The sequence below is a fragment of the Corvus kubaryi genome, unplaced genomic scaffold (genome assembly GCF_017639235.1).
Source record: "Corvus kubaryi isolate FWS band 111438036 unplaced genomic scaffold, C.kubaryi_AGA036_p1.0 37334, whole genome shotgun sequence".
In the NCBI taxonomy this organism is placed as follows: Eukaryota; Metazoa; Chordata; class Aves; order Passeriformes; family Corvidae; genus Corvus; species Corvus kubaryi.
The window spans coordinates 22230104-22246706 of record NW_024581108.1 but is presented as its reverse complement, the minus strand read 5'-3'; the positions used below and the strand labels follow the sequence as shown (position 1 = coordinate 22246706).

Sequence of the window (16603 nt, the reverse complement as noted above, 5' to 3'; positions counted from 1 at the left end):
CAAAAGGTGGTCTTGCCCATGTTTGTCTTTAATTAATGTATTTCTTTCCTGTTAGTTTCAAAGGATTTTTTTCTAGCCAGGAGTTAAATGGACCCATTCCATGTTTATATTTATGCAAATGACTGTTGTGTCACTCAGGTTGCAACATTAAAGAAAAAAAGCCAGATATTTTACATGCCTTTGAGTATTGAAGTGATTACAATTACCTACATAAAAGGAGTTGCTTTATTAATTAATTAACTTGGAGAAAAATGTCTAGTGACCCTCTGAAGGAATATCAATAACTGAAACATTAATTATGTAAATAAGATCTGTCTTTACTGTTCATTATTCATAGTTCAACATGAAAATTGCCTTTTAAAATAATGCTTCATTCATATATTTCAATAAATGTCTAATCTGCCTAGCTTGTGACTTGGATCTGGATTTTGAGTCAAAGACTGTAGTGACATGGATACAGACCTTGGGGCACTTCATTTGAGCTACCAGCACCCAGTTCCTAATTGCTGGGCTGGCATTGTTTTGGGGACAGGCTCTCTGAGGCAGCAAATCCACTTTGGAGATGAGTTCTTGCCGAATTTGTGTCTGGAGAGACAGAGTTATTACATTTCATAGGTGAGGAAGGAGAGGAAAGAAGCAGCAAAATACTTGCAGAGCTTTTGTGACTTCCCCATGGTTTCAGAAGGGAGGCTGCAGCAGAGCTGCAAAACCAGCCCAGCTCCAAGCCCTGTTGAGTTGTGGAATTGAGTTTTTCTCTGAGTCAGAGGCTGCAGTACCAAGGCAAACAAATACCATGAGGAAAACAGGGTTATACCACGTGTTTGGTTCCTGTGATCTTGCGCACTCAGTAAACTTGCTGGTCCTTTCTGCATTTGGAAGATGTGACTGAATGCCTCCTGGCAAGTCCTGCAGGTGATTTCATACAGGTTATGAGAATCCTTGCCTTGTAAAGAGCTCTGCCTTTTTATTTTCTAAAGTTTCGCCGAGCGTGTTAGCAAATTCTGATGAAGGATTCCTGGAGGGTTGTATTCCTTTTCGTATCCCTAAAGACAACACACAAAGGTTTCCAGGGCTGCTTTTTGCTCAGGTGCCTGTGAGTGCACCTGTAAGAGGAGAGAGAGGAAGAGCTGTGTTTATTTCTCATAATCTCAAAGGCTGTGCTGCACGTAATCTTGAGTGTGCAGACAAAAAGTAGTAGCTGTGCAGTCCCAGAAAATCCTTTACTCTCCAATCCCTGAAGAGCACCTGCTTTCGAGCATAAGACGTTCAGATTTCCTTTTTTTTAAACACCTCAGAACTCGCTTTGCCCATAGCAGGAAGGGCTGATGAAGAAGTATGTGTGTCCCCCCCCTTTCCCTTGTAGCGTGATGAATTGTGGAAGTCCTGATTGAAAATTCTAATCACAGCCTTGCAGTCCTTCAGATCACAACCCCTGACAGTTGATTCACTCCTTTTCATGCCTGCTGCCTCTGACTGCTCCTGGTGCCTCGTCTGCATGAGTCTATCATTAGCACACAAAGCATGATGGATTGGCCGGGGCACCTCCGTCCTCAGAACCTGGGAAATGCTTCTCTTTCAGAATCAAAGAGCCTGTGTGTGACATCGTCATGAATGAGAGAAGAAAGTAATGCAGTATTGGAGGTGCCTGTTTGCTGCCACTGTTTAGAGGGAAAATGATGCATTATGGGGACTGTAAGTACCTGGCCTGTTCTTTTGGGGCTTGGCTCCTTGCTGGGAATGATGCAGAAAATCACGGATGTGGAGCAGGGCAGGAGCTGAGTCTGGCGTGTGCACAGCAGTTGTAATGCTTTTTGGAAATCAGAGCTGTAAGCACTTCCAAAATTCTGCTTAAAAGTTCAGCCTATTAATGAAATCATTTAACTTTCAGTGAGATCTGATGGCCAAAATGAGCACAAGCAGTGGCTTTTGGTACTGACGGTGGGTTCGGTTCACTTTGGTGGATTCTCTTCTATAGACCCTTTTAAGAGGAAACTTTTGCAAATGTTTGCATCTTGCAAATGCTTTTATTCATCTGTGTGACTTGGCATTTAATGTTTCAGTGAACAAGACAGTTAAGTTTTGGCTCCAGTGAAAGATTGATAGGAACAATTTTCGAATGTGGTATCACAACAAAGTGAAAATATGTCATGTTCAAATACTGAGCTCTGATGCATCATGTGGTCTCGTAATAAATGAAATAGCACTACCAACCTGACAGATGTGCAAGAAAATGGTTTTAAATTTATGATGATTAATTTTCAAGATGAACTGCAATGAAAAAAATTGTTAGTAGATGCTTAAAGAAGGTAAGGGGAGCCAGCTTTCTGAAATGAGAACAGGCAGGTAATGATAAAGCTGCCTTCACTTTTATGTTTTGCTTTCTAAAATTTTAGCAATGGGAAAATTGGTATTCTGGCTGCTGCAGCTGGCGTTAACAGCTACTCATGCAAGCGTAACATCTTGTGGAAATTCCACTTCTTGGATTTGTGCTACTGCTTTCGTGCTGGTTGTCTTGGAAGTAGGAGTAACTCAAGGCAGAGCTGAAGGTTTTCTACCTGACAATCCTTTCAGTGCCATCAAAATAAAACAGCACTGAACTTAGTGGGAAAACAGAGGTAGCTTGATAGTACCTTGGAAAAAACCCAAGCTTTTCTGAAACTCAGCTTTTTCTTTCATTTTGAGGATTTGCCACTTGAACATTGACTTTGTTTTGCACTAGGACAGTTAAATGTAAAGGATACTGTTTGGTAAAATATAAAGTGATTTAGTTAAACATTGTTAGGTAATTTTGGGCTCAAAACAGCCCTTGACAGCCTTTAGTGAAATCAACTCCTGCCAAATGCAAGAAGGTGAAATGGTTCCCATCCCTAGCACTAAAGTCCATTATTTCAAGGAACTGTGTCCTAGTGAGGCCAAAACTGAGCTTTCCAGTTGGAAATGGAGACAAACAGCCTCAGAAAGGATGTGGGCTGTGCTTTTTTCAGAGCAGGGGGAAAAAAATCCTAAGTGTCAGTGTCATGTTAGTTTGAAAGAAACAAAACGAGGAGATGTTTTGTTTGTCATTAGCACTATGAGCTTTTACATGGGAATGTTTTAGGTTGACAGCAAGTTATGTGGGAAACCCCAACAATTGTCTGCCAGCTGTTAATTTCCAGCACTCTGAGAATAGCTGCCCTGTAGCATCTCCTCAAATCGGACCTTCCTCATCTTCAGCAGTGCTCCCTCTTCTCTGTTAAACACACTTGGTGGTTCTAGAATTTTCCCTGCCATTCTGGGAGCAGTGGGTGTGTAACTCAAAGGCAGTATTTTATCTGTGGGTTGCAATTTAAGTTCACTTAATAGTTAACAGAAAAGGAAAATTCTACGAGCCATTTTGGCTGTCCAAAGATAGATCTGAATGCATATGTCCATTTTTTTTCTGCAGAGATTCTTGTCAAAACAAGGTCTCTGCTGGTTCCTGTCAGGTCCCTGTCTTACTGTGCCCAGAGGAAAGAAAAAAACAAACTCTCTGAGGAGCTTAAGGATCCAAATATAAAATTAGTATAATAAGTATAAAAATGTCAAAAACAGATGAGATGTATCTGGAAATGTACAGTATATTGTGCTTGCTGCTTTTATTGCACTTCATAATGGCTTTCATACAAGTTGCTTTGGCCCTTAGTCTTTATTATCAGGAATTGTTTTTATCCATTAAGATCCCCAAAGAATAGCCAAGATCATGCTGAAATGTTTTTACCTCCAGCTAATGCCAATATCTGTGACGGAGGGGGAAAAAAAAATCTGCATTGTCAGAATCCTGGTACCTAAAATGTGTCAGATTATGTTCTGTGCATCACTTAACAGCTGGGTACCCTATACCTTTGCTGCTGCTACCTATTTGCAAAGCATTATGCAGTCATCCTACATGGGGCCATTTTCCATTCCCCTTTTGAATGCTTTGTCCCTGCTCTGGAATTCCCAGTAATCCATTGACAATTCACTTTCACCAAAACTGGAACTTTTCCCCATCTTACTTTTTTTTAGAAACGAGAATACTCTGGGAGACTTTGATGATCAGCACTGATCAGCTGTACTGTGGCATTTACAACTGGGTAGAATTCAGAGTTCACAAATAAATATTCACAATATTCACAATAAATATTCACAATATTCACAATAAATATTCACAAATATCACAATAAATATTCACAAACACTGGTGTCTCACTTGGTGTGAGCGTGTTGTGCAGTGATTCTGATGTCTGTTAGCACCTGACATGAAGTGACCCGAGGAGTGTGTTCATTGGTTTCAATGACAATTGGATTGTCTCTCTTCTGCAGTTTCTGACAAGCTTAGCTCTCAAATAACCCGTGGTTGTTTGCCATCTGAGCTGATGAAGCTTCATAAGTTTTGGAGGTTAATTCAGGGAACATTTGAGTTGTATTTGCCATCAAAAAAGTTCCATATATGGTGGCCTGAGTTTTATTTAAAAGGGTGTAAAGCTTCATTATTGCTTAAGGATTTATATTGTCTGTAGCAATACACAAGATCTAATGGTCTAAAGGCATGAGCAAAGGAGTTTTATTTTTAAAAATAATATACTTCTTAGTTCCACACTTTGTGTTAACCTAGGTTTTCTGATTTGTTTAATTCAGTGAATTTCATCTTTCATTTCATTACATCAGAAAAGATCTCATGAAATGTCTATAAAGGCATATCCAAATTGCTCTCTATTACCACGGAGAGCTGCTGTTCTGGCCCTTGTAGCTGTACCCAAATGCACTTTAATCCAGGCAGCAGGAGTGGTGCTCATGTGCCAACTGTGACAGCTCTGCCTCCAAGGACACTGTCCAAGCCTGCCCAGCACTGTCAGGGCTCACTTTTCACAGCCTGGTCCTGGCTAGTTTGGGCTCTGATTATTGATCACACACCAGAATTCCCATTTCCTAGGTTTAGGTGTAAATTTCCCTAAATAGACAGTGAGGATTGTTTTTTGAAATTTTTACATTTCCTCGTGTCCTTTGCTGTGTGAAAAAAGCCTTCTTGTTTACGAAATATTTACAGTCACTGTAATGCAAGTATGTAACTTCTTAATAGAAAATACTCATAAAAGTAGGTTGGTACTTGAGATTACTACTCTGAATCCTGGCAAGAGGTACCTAAATTACATCCAGCACAGTGACTAACATTTTGACATTTACAGATAAGCCTTTGACTTTACAGTTTGTCAGATGTGACCTATGTATCCTGGGCTGTAAATACCTGGAATCTGGAGTCTGAAGCTGGAGTCTATCTCTGCATGCAAATTTTTGCTTTTAAATTTCACTGTAAATAATTTTCATACCTTAAGATAGTTCCCCATCTGAGATGTGAGTTACCACTATTGATACAGTTACTAGATAATATTGGAATTATTAGTTATTAGAGTATTAGAACTAATTTGAATTAAAGATTGTTTATGAGTTTTGGGCCTTATGTAAAATATTCCGATACGTACTTTGGCAAGATAAACTAAACTGTTAGTGGACATTTTAGTTTGCCTCTGAAATTTGAGAAATATTTTTCTCCTAAATACTGAGTGTAGAGTATTTCATGAGGTTTTGCCTGAACTTTTCAGTTTGTTGATGGAGCTGCTCAAACACACCCAATAATAAAATAAAGAGTGCCAAGAAAGCTAAATTTCTGTCCTGCCACTCTTTGCTGGGAGTGACCAAATCACTTTTGCAACAGAAAATCCAATATTCTGGTTTTCTTTTTAACTTTTATCTGGCAAATGAAGGCAGACTGATCAACAGGCTCATTGTCAGATGACACGTGAAGTCAGGATTTGTACTTCCCCAAGAAAATACGGGTTTCTGTATAGCCCATTTTAAGTCCAGTGCCATACTTTATTAGGTATTAAGAATGTGATCTGTAATAAAATTGAGAAGAATGTATTGGCATGTTCATGTTTTAAGCAGTAATGGCTGTGGCTTGTCTGAAACGGTCTAGGCTTCATTTTAACATCCAGTGACAAAGTGGAAAGGCTGTACAAACATATGGTACTTTAATTAATGGGGGCAATACTAAGCTTTGAAAGTCCTCTGGAGCTTTTGTCTCTGTTGGAACATTGTGCTGTGAATCTTCCCTAATAGTTAAAGCAAATGAAGTAAAATAGCCTTTGGGCTATTTTGTTACACTGTGTTGTTGGGGAAAAAAATTAATCCTGTGCCATTTTGCATTTGCTGTCTGTGAATCAAACTGTGAAAGCTAATTTAAAAACTTTCACACTCGGCTTGAATGAGGACTGTCAGTGCTTGGAGAATGTCAAATTGAATGCAATTAGCTGGAGTTGGGCTAGCCTAGATATACCCATCAGCCTTAAAGTGCTCAGCCTTAATGACTGCTCTGATAAACTAACACAGAAGTTACAGGAAGGGATTTAAAGGCATTAAAGTCCTGCTGAAAACTTGCCCTGCGTAGAAGAGATCTTTGAAACCAAAATAGTTTGTACACCAAGGGGCAGGGAGGTAGTGAGACCCTGTGGAAAATTAAACACAGCACAGAGGTGCATCCAGGAAAGGGAAACAAAACCACTGGTGAGCCTGCTCAGAAATTGTAAATACATCAAGTACTTAAGTATTTGTTAATTTTTAAGCAATGAGTTACCATTTATGGTCTCTGAAGTAGTTGGGTGTCAAAGGCTTTTGTAGAAGAGGCAGCTGGTACAGCTGTGGTGGAGTGAAATCTTGGAATGTTTTAGGGAATGGTGGCACTACTGGTGTTCTAGTTTGGAGAAATAATGGGGCTTTGAAGTTAATCTCTTAATTGTATCTGTTGATCAAATGCTGCATCGACCCATAATGGGGACTTGAGGTCCAAACTTCATTGATAAAGTGAAGCTTCATGCTTGGCTCTGTGTGTTCAGAGTAACTTTCAGACTGGATGTGAGCAGATCTCTCAGACTGCAGGTGCTCAAGAGACAGGGATTTTAGGAAAGAGACTGGAGGAGAAATAGGAGGTGAACAGCTGAAGTTGTGAGAAGAGTTATCTGTTTTATCAGCTGCTAGTCTAAAATATGATGACTCTTCCCTTGGAAGATGGGATGTTTGCCAGTCAGTGGACTGTGGCTTTTGGGATATTATTTTTCTCCGAGAACATGTCAGAAAATGTGTTTGGAGCTCAGTCAGAACCCTTTTTTTTTTTCTCTCCTCTTTTTCTTGGAGAAGACTCCCTACAGAGTTTTATCTCCAGGTGTTGAGTGAGGTCTCAACCCAGGTTATTCCCTGAGAATTGTAGTGAGTGACCCCTGATTTTGCTCATGGGGAGAGAATCCTGATGGTAAATTGAAAAGAACCGAGTCTGTAAATTAGCATTTTACATGTCATCCCTTCTCACATGAGCAACACGAATTGTGCAGACAACAGCAGCATTTTTAGTTAATGAACCCAGCCATAAGCACTGTTCACGTTTAACATATTTACAGGGGGTAGCATGCAGTCAAAAAATTCCATTAATTCTTTTTGCATGAATATTGTGTGCATGAGTGCATACATTTATGTGTGGATTTGTATGTATGTGTACACTATTAGTGTATGCAGTGTTAAAGCATACAGAGTAATTCAAGAAGAATCACTGAGGAGGTTTCATTAGGCATGGAAATGTATTCAGCAGAAGATTTGAAATAACTCTTTAATGGAAAAAAAGGAAAAACTGTGCCATTTGACATGAGAAATCTATTTTGAACTATAGTGTATGCACAGTCTGTTTTTGGCTTTCCCTTTCTTGAAATTGTTGCCTGAAATATTACGGTGGCATGCAAAGGCTTGAAGTTTAATTTTAAATTTAATTTGCTTGAATGCTGCCAGGGTATTTTTACATAGACAGTAAAATTGCAACTTGGTAATACTTGGCACTCAATTTCTATAGAAATGGCATTCAGGATGCAACTTTGGGCTCATAAGTAAAATAAGATGAAATCACACATGATGATGATTTTAAAATATTTCAAGACTATGTAAATGTAATTTCTGCCTTGATTTTGTTAGTTTTATGGGCAGCAGGGGAGAGAGTTTGCAACAGTCACATATATATATATTTTAAAAACTGTGAATGAACTTTTTTCAATCTGTTAATCCAAATATTCTTTAATGGCTAAAAATAGAACCAAATTACTTCATATAAAAAAATGTGGGACTTATTTACCGAGCTTCAGACAGAATTTTTCTTCCAATAATGTTCTGAATATTTTTGAATAGAGTGCCAGAGGGTTACTATGCTGCTGAAGGCTGAGCTTTCCCACCCGTGTTTGCTGATAATCTGGTGACATCAGGTATCCTTCCTGACTTCAGTCCTGATAGGAATGCCTGTTTGGTGAAAAAAAAAAGATATTTTAATGGCTATTATAATATGAAGTATTTGCTTTTAAGTGTTCAGCATTTGTTATCAACGTAAGTTTCTCTTCAACCCCTCTGTCATCATCTTGGACAGCACAAGACTTTGAGCTGGGCCTCCTTCTGGGGAATTAAACTGTCAGATAGTCCTGCCTGCTTTCTTCAGCCAGGTGTCCTGGCACTGAATGTGCACAGCGCCAGAATTTTACTCTCATGTGATTAATTTGGTCATTTCAGGCCTGCAGAAGCAGTGCCCTGCCGTGCTGCCTTCAGGTGCTGTACCTGGAACCAGCCGGCTCAGGGCCCATGGTGGGGCTTTGTTGTGCTTCAGAGGTGGTGTCAGATCCCCAGTGATGTGTAATTCATGGGGAGGACCAGAGGAGATGAGAGAAAGACTTTTTTTTCTTGGTTGAATGTCACATTTCCTAAAGGAAGTCTTTGGTTCAAAGAGGGACCACAAAGTCTCCGGGTGGTTGGTTTGTTTTATTTATTAAAGTAGTTCTTAATAATGTAGTGTTCAATAAAGCAGTGAATGCTCTGAGCATTCACAGCTCAAGACTGTGTTTTGTCTTTCCAAGCACTTTCTGATGCTGCTTTCACACAGAGACCTGAAAGTCACAGCTAGAACTGAACATCCTGCTTTTTTCCTCTCCTGTTTCTCCCAAGTCATGTTTGAGACACAGTCACTGCTGCCAGACCCAAATCACGCATTGCTGATGTAACTTTTGCAGGAGGAGGTGCTGAAGGAATGCAGCTTGTGAGCTGAATTGTGGAAGATGCTGCAGTGTGGTTGTTGCACACCTGTACTGCTGCTTTTTCCTGCGTGTCATTACACACAGAGACCCACAAAAATGTAAATGACTGTTCCAGAGCCAAGCACATCAGTGAAGAAATGCTGAATTTATCATTATCCAGGTGGAATGAAAAGTTGTGTGTGCAGTCACAGAGTAACTTCTCTTTTCACATGATGTCTTTAGGTACAAACAGTCTGTGCTGGAGGATTGAAGTCAGAGTTCTGTGATAAAGGCAGTCACTGTCTGTGGTCATTGCTGGGTGAGCAGGGGAGGAGGAGGAGGAGGACAGGATGATCTCATGCCTTGGGGCAGCAGGACAAGGTCCTGGAGGTTGAACTCTGTGTACCATTGCTCCCGTGTGTGTCATGCAAGACGTCAGCCCTGGCACTTCCCTTTGGTAAAGATAAAAGGGAGATAAAAAGGAGAACTCGTGCAGGGAAATGTCACACAACTTTTAACAATTCGTGATGTTACTGAGCACCACTGTAGTTAAACCAAGCTACATCATCAGTAACCAAATCTCTTTAAAAAATCACCAGGAAGACTAACAAATCTCTTGTAAGAAACATGAGTTTTGACTCACATTTTATTGACGTGTTTTGGGCTACTGTAATGTGCATTTCTTTGGATGGACTACTATTAATGTATCCCGCAGTGGTAGGGAGGAGAGGAGAGATCCAGCAGGCAGGAATTGTGCAGTAAGATTGATTTATTTAATTATTTTACAAACTCTTTTGTAGACTTTTTTCTTCATAGCCTAATTGGTCAAAGGATCAGCCACCCCTTGGGGTGATTGGCTAAAATCCTAAAACATCCATTGTCAAAATATTTTTCTACTGTACCATAAACAAAGCTCTGCAAGGTCGCAGGTGTTCATAGCTTATAGAACTCTACAAATATCTTCCCTGAGAGAGAAAAGTATCTCATGGGACTGGAAAGAAGCAAGAAAAATTCTTGCTAGCAGCAATATTGTATCCACAAAGTACCATTAATTTCAGCTACTGTGTAGGTGCCTGTAGGTTCTGTGTACCTATGGATTGCAAATATAAAGTGTTTACTGTGACTGATTTGAAATAAATCCAGAAAACTCTTACAAGCATTGTTTGCAAAAGAAGCAGTATATTTAGAAAATGAAGTGAACTTTTCTTTGGCAGTGTGGTACCATGTCAGTAGTCTTTTGTTGGTTGGTTGGTTTGTTTGTGTTTTTTTGATTTTTAATTGACTTTATTGCTAGGCACTGTTCTGTAGTGTTACTATTCCCAGTGTAATAATAATCAGTAATCTGCCCTTCTTGCTGTGTTTTTGATAAAAATATATCTGAAGATGGAACCTATCACGCATGTCTTTTTTTTTTTTTTATAAAGAAACATCTCTATGCCCTTATTAAAATTAAAGAATATAACCCATCTTAGGCTTTTTAAAATCTAAGTAGGATGAAGAATTCACTGCAGATGATCCTGTGGAAAGGCTTTGCAAGAGGAGGGCAATCAAGAAGGGATAATTAGAGTTACTGTTTAAATATGCAGAAAGCAAAAAGCTTATCTGGAAGAGCAGAGTGAAGTGTAAGTACAGCCTAAGACTCACGTAAGGATGATTTGCAAGCAATAAAATCACATCTCCCTGACTTTGTAAGTACAAAATAATAAGCAATATTTAATAATGGAGGCTGTAATGGTGTGGGATATAAATGCAGCAGTATGTGGTTTTACCATGAGATCTTACCTGGAGGGGATGGATTGGTTTAGCACTGACAGAGTGGGGATTACAGGTATTACAGGAATGTGTGTGCAGTAAGGGATGAGAGTAATTGCTCAAGATAATCACCGAGCAGTTAACTCAGAATAATGATAGGGAGTTGGTGGGATTTCTGTTCCCAGGTTTTACTTCTTCCTCTGAATCAGCCTGAAAGTGTGAACACCTCTGATGGGACTCTGGCTGCTCCTGTGATTTGATTCAGGTTTGCTGAAGAACAGAATTAAAGTGCTGCTAAGATCAAATCCTCCTTGGCAGAGAAACGGGTCGGATGGTCTTCAAGTTCTTAATCATCCCTGATTTTGTAACTCTGTCATTATTTTCATTAATTAACTTCAGTGGGTAACACAAACATCACACTTCTTCCAAAACTAATATTATTGCTGCCTGCTGTTTAGTCTGTTGAACTGAAAAAAGCCCAAAACAAACCATAACGTTCAAGTGATGCATAGGCAATAACTTAATTGAATGTGTATTTATCTGAATGGCTTTAATTGGACATCATCTGCAGTCTCACCATGTACTGAGAGCCTGTCTGGTTTCACAAGCTGGGCAAGGCCAGGCCTGCTTGATGCTGGGCTTTGGGAGGCAGGAGCTGCTGGAAAGGCTGGAATTCAAGAGCTGGGCTCTTCTCTGGGGCTCAGCTTCAGGGCACTGCCAAGGGGGAGAAAGGAGCCAGGGGCCTGACCACAGATGCTTAACCCAATGGTCCTGGCTACCTTCCAAGTGGAGTAATTAAATTCTGCATTCCTGAATTCCCTCTCGTTTTAATTGGATTTGGTATTCTTCACCTTTTGGCTTTAAACTCACCCGGCAAAACAACTGTTTCTCATTATAGCAGGGACTTTATTTCAGATCAGGGTATATTACCCTTGAGTGTAATGTACATTGCTTTAAGTGTGCCAGGTGTTTCAGGAGAGCAGTGTACAAGGGAGAGCAACATTTTACTTCTATTTTTAATTGATTTTCTTTGCTGTACTGAAATACACCCATTTGATGGTTATTCCTGTTTGCTCTCTCAGTTTACAGGCCTTGTTGAGACTGTAAAATCAAAGGCAATTCATGAAAATATTTTAGATCTTTGCTGCATCCAGGAAACCTTCTGTTTGCCTCTGTGTGCAGCTTTCATCTCTTTTGTGTAGTCAGTGAAATCTAGGGCATCAGTGGAAATTCAGTTTTCAGTGTGGATCCAAATGTTCACCTGATCACGGAGACTGCTCAGCACTTCACAGGAACCAGCTGGTAAACAAGGGAATCTGTGCTACATCTCCCCTAAAATATGGCCTGGTTTCTACTGTGCCAGTAACTTCTGTTCATGTACTGGGGCCTAAATAATTGATTTTTCAGTGTGTGCCACAGCACAGCATTTTAAAGCCCACAGGCTGCCTTGTTGATGAGTATTGTGATTTCTGCAGAAATTTTGATTAATGGATGGGGATGTCCAGAAGGCAGTAATGAGAGTGAATACATGGTTTAAATCTGGGAAGGTAATTTCTGGACAGGACAAATCTTTGATATGGATAAAATTCAGATTAGTTCACTTAATGGTTCACCTGGCCCTGATGATACCTAAATTTAGAACTTGTGAGCACCGCTGGCCTGCAATCAGAATATGTTTTTCCCTGCATAAAATGGAATTATATTAGTCAATTCACATTAGCCAAGCCTGAAGTCTGTGTCTGGTTGGATTTATTTGTGCTGGGCTGATGACCGAGCTCTGTTTGGCTTTTTGTTTGACCTGGTTGTGTGTATCTTTCTTAGTGCTGTCAGTCTTGTCTTCTGCTGCTCAGTGAATACTCCTGTTACTGAAAATCCAAGATCCATAGCCCTTTATTAAATTATAGAGCACATTACTTGTTCCTTTAGTGTTTACCTTTGAGCATTAGAACTCTTTTTAATGGAAAATAAGCTGGTGCAGGATTTTGTAGGAGTTTCTGAAACCTCTCTGAAAGAAAAAAAAAAGACATCCAAGCATATCTGGGATGCCCTAGAAGAAATAGTAGTAATGAACTCATCTCCTTTTCTTCTTCTTTTTAAATTAAAAAGTATATTTCCTGTAAATGATTGCACAAAAGTCTTTCTACACAGGAAGGTGCCACCTGTGTTATGGACTATAAATTCACTTTGTATAGCGTTCTGTCCCCTTTCTCTGTGAGTTCCAGAGGACAGCCCCAAACTAACAGAAAGCCTTTCCGTTGTGGACTTGATTCTGTTGGTATGCAGAGAGGGTGGGCAAAACCAGCATCCTGTCTTCATCCTTCTGGGTGAGGATTAATCATGATCACAGCTGCAGAATGGTGCAAATCTTAGCTGGGGCTGGAGGGGGGGAAGGGATGGTTATGGGGGGAGCAAAGGATATCTCTTGGCTTCCCTTCCACCAGCCCCTCCCGCCCTTGGAGGCTCTGTGGTTGACGGAGGAGTTGCAAGAAGCAGATTCCTACTTTTTTTTTTTTTTTTTTTAACTAGTTAATCTTTCATGCAACTTGTGTTTTTTTCCTTTAATCATCAGGCATGCACTCGATTTTCCAGGAGCACACACACAAAGAGTGTCTGCACTGCTTCCTGGTTTCCTTGATGATGCATCAGGCACTGGGTGCTCAAATGCTGCTGGTTCAAAGGCACACAGATTTACACCAGTGACTTTTACTGTGTCTCTGTGGCCAGCCCCGAAATGCCCTGCAGGTCAACTGTTTTTGAAATGGATAAAAGTGTGCTAATTCCTTCAAGGTAAATCAGGGGGATTATGACATCTAGGAAGAGGAATCTGCCAGACAGTTCTGAAGCAATATAGCTAGGACTGACCCAACAGCCTCTCTAAAGCTTCCAATAAAATTGCCTGAGGAGTCTGCCAAGAAGCCAGATGCTGCTGCTGGAAAAATACCTTCTGTAGCTTGGCATTTGTCCTGTAATTGCTTCCAAGAGAGAATAAACTGTAGCATGACAGTAGAAGGTGAATGGTTCCTCACTGCATGCTACTTGGTGATTTTTAAAAATACCTAGAAAATACGCATTATTTTCTGATGTGTTACTACTCATGCAGGTCCTTGTACTCATTTAAGTGCTTATGAGTTCCCCATCTGAATAACCAAACACTTTTTTTTTTTTCCTGACATGTTAGCCTGGCAGTGGTTTGATTTTTCTTTTTCCTGTGATTCCTTTTGCGGGGTCCCTAACCTGATCACCTGGGCTTTGGTCCTGTTAGGGTGTGATGTGGTCATGTAGCCCTGCTTACATCACAGTGGGGACCCTCTATGGATGTCTCTCTGTATGGAGTTAGGATGCAGCAACCAACACCTGGCCCACACAGTTCCAAGGATCAGATGGTCGTGTGGCTTTGTTTTTCTTTTACTATATTTTCCAACTGTGGGAAGAGCACTGTCTGTTACTATTCAGAAATGCTGCTGAATCTTAGCCCAAACCAGAAAATGTGTGGAAACTTCTTAGGGAAGGTGCTTTTCCTCCCTTTAAAAATGTTTAATGTTCCTACTGATAGGAAGCAGAGGCATTTGTGGAGCAGTGTATAACCTAATCAGATACAAACGAGATGAGAACAGATAAGTGATTTCAAGAAAATTATTTATTTGAAATTTCTCCAGTAAAATCTAGCAGCTGTCCTCGAATACTTCTGTTTGGTGTCATGGAGGAGCCTGCCTGCTGTTCATCCCAGCAGTCCTGTGGGATTGCCTTCAGGAGTGGACTATTTAAATGGAATGGTCAGAAGTAATTCTGCAGCTAAAACTCATCATAGAATCACAGAATGGCCTGGTTTGGAAGAGACCTTAAAGCTCACTGAGTTTCAACCCCCTGCCATGGGCAGGGACACCTTCCACTAGCCCAGGTTGCTCCAAGCCCCATCCAGACTGGCCTGGGACACTTCCAGGGATGGGGCAGCCACAGCTTCTCTTGGCAGCCTGTGCCAGGGCCTCAGCACCCTCCCAGGGAAGAATTTCTTCCTAATCTCTGCTCTAAACCTACTTTCTGTCAGTTTGAAGCCATTCCCCTTTGTCCTGTCCCTAAATACCCTTGTAAAAGGTCTCCCTCCGTCTTTCTTTTAGGTTCCTTCAGGTTCTGGAAGGTCGCACTTAGGTCACCTGCTTACCAGAAAATTTAAAATACTGATGCTTGTCATTTGTGAACAAGAATGTAGAAGTAATTATTGCCTGTTTGTGTGAATTCATACTTACAGTCCCAGAAGCTTTCTGCTTTTTCCCTTTGCTCTGCTAGACGGTGAACTTTGGTAGGAGTCAGGTGGTTGAGTTTGACGTAATAAAGCGAAAGTACATTTCCAGCAAGGTGAACTCCTTTGATCAGTTTTCCTAATACTTGTGTAGGTATAGTGCTGTTATTTTATTTAAAAGGAAGGAGAAGGTGAGTTCCAGTTCAATCTCACTTATAATATTAAGAAAATCATCTTGAATTAAAAAAAAAACCACTAAATTAAGATATTTCTATGAAGGACAGGAGATGAACAAGTTTTCTTCAACTTACTGTGTCACTTAAAAACATGCTGAGCTGTCCAGGATGCGAAATGTTTAATTCCATAACCTTTTCTTCCAATTAGAAGACACAGATTCTGATTGTGAGGAATTTGCATTTCAATATGAAACGTGGTGTCTGACATTGCTTTTACCTTCTCCCTGGTGATGCTCCTGACTGCACACTTCTCCCTTTTCCTTCGGTGTGATGATTGCACCACCGCACTTTAGTAATCATTTAACAGCTCTAATTACAGAATACTGTGATCCCAACTGTGTACTTTGTCCTCTTTGCCTTCTTAGTCTCTGTTTCTTTGGTGTCGGGAGGATCACAAAAGAGCCGTTCTTCTGCTTTGCAAAAATAAATTCCAAAGGCCCTGCTTTGGTAATGTACAGATTTGCGTTTTCTCGTGGCTTCCGAGTTAACTACATTGAATTTTAGCCATAGAGGGGTTGGTTGGTCTGCTGTTGTTCACATCAGTCACGCCGGCATAACTTCTGTGACACTAATGCAGGTAACACCAGCATAAAATTGGTGTAGCTCCAACTCCATTAAAATCAATGGAGTTAGGCCAGTATGAGACAAATGCAGCGCTATTGATTTTGTGCTGGTGTGACTTTATTGACTGGAGTGGAGGTGAGGCAGTTTCTGCTGTTGGGTCTCAGGCAGGCTGTGCCTGTGTTTGGAGCAGTGGTGACTTCGGTTTCTTGTTTGTTCTTGCACAGCGTTATCAGAAACTCCCTCTCTTTTCTGCTCCAGGGTCGGCAGGGTGGGAATCTGGGAGTAGTAAAGTCTTGGAGTGATGCAATTCATGGGGGGAAAAGCATTAGGTAATTCAGTTTCACTGAGCACAGGGAATCTCTAGTCCCATCTGAACGATTTCCTCTGTTATCTGCTAATGTGGTATCAGAGGAATGATGTGAAGTTTTTAAGCCTGCTTCTCTCTGATGTGATACCCCACTAAAGCTTACAAAAGCACTCGGAGTGGAGTTTTGAGTCAGAAAGTGCGCTTAAAGGAACAATGAGTGCTGTATCTATACCCCCAGCACACTGGGATTGTTCCTGGTTTTCAGCTCTCTTGGCTGGGGTTGCGTTCCCTGCTCCCTGGGCAGAGGAGATGTAGTTTTTTCCTGAATTCAAGTGGCATACCTTTAGTATTTCAAAAATTCTTTAAAGCAAGTCCATGTCTTCTATTTTGCCTTTGTTGCGTGAATGCTGCCCTGTATAATA

At 40.6% G+C, this 16603-nt stretch overlaps 1 protein-coding gene across 13 annotated transcripts in view; it reads left to right on the top strand.

Annotated features, from left to right (window-relative positions):
* Nucleotides 1-16603, top strand: part of DAB1 (DAB adaptor protein 1) — a 417412-nt gene that overhangs the window by 288958 nt on the left and 111851 nt on the right. Inside the window, exon 2 of one of the 13 annotated variants that reach the window (XM_042030796.1) lies at nucleotides 1580-1692. The exons of the other annotated variants lie outside the window; for them this stretch is intronic. The gene's annotated coding sequence lies outside the window, so the exon portion shown is untranslated. The remainder of the gene's footprint in view (nucleotides 1-1579; nucleotides 1693-16603) is intronic. 13 annotated transcript variants of the gene reach the window in all.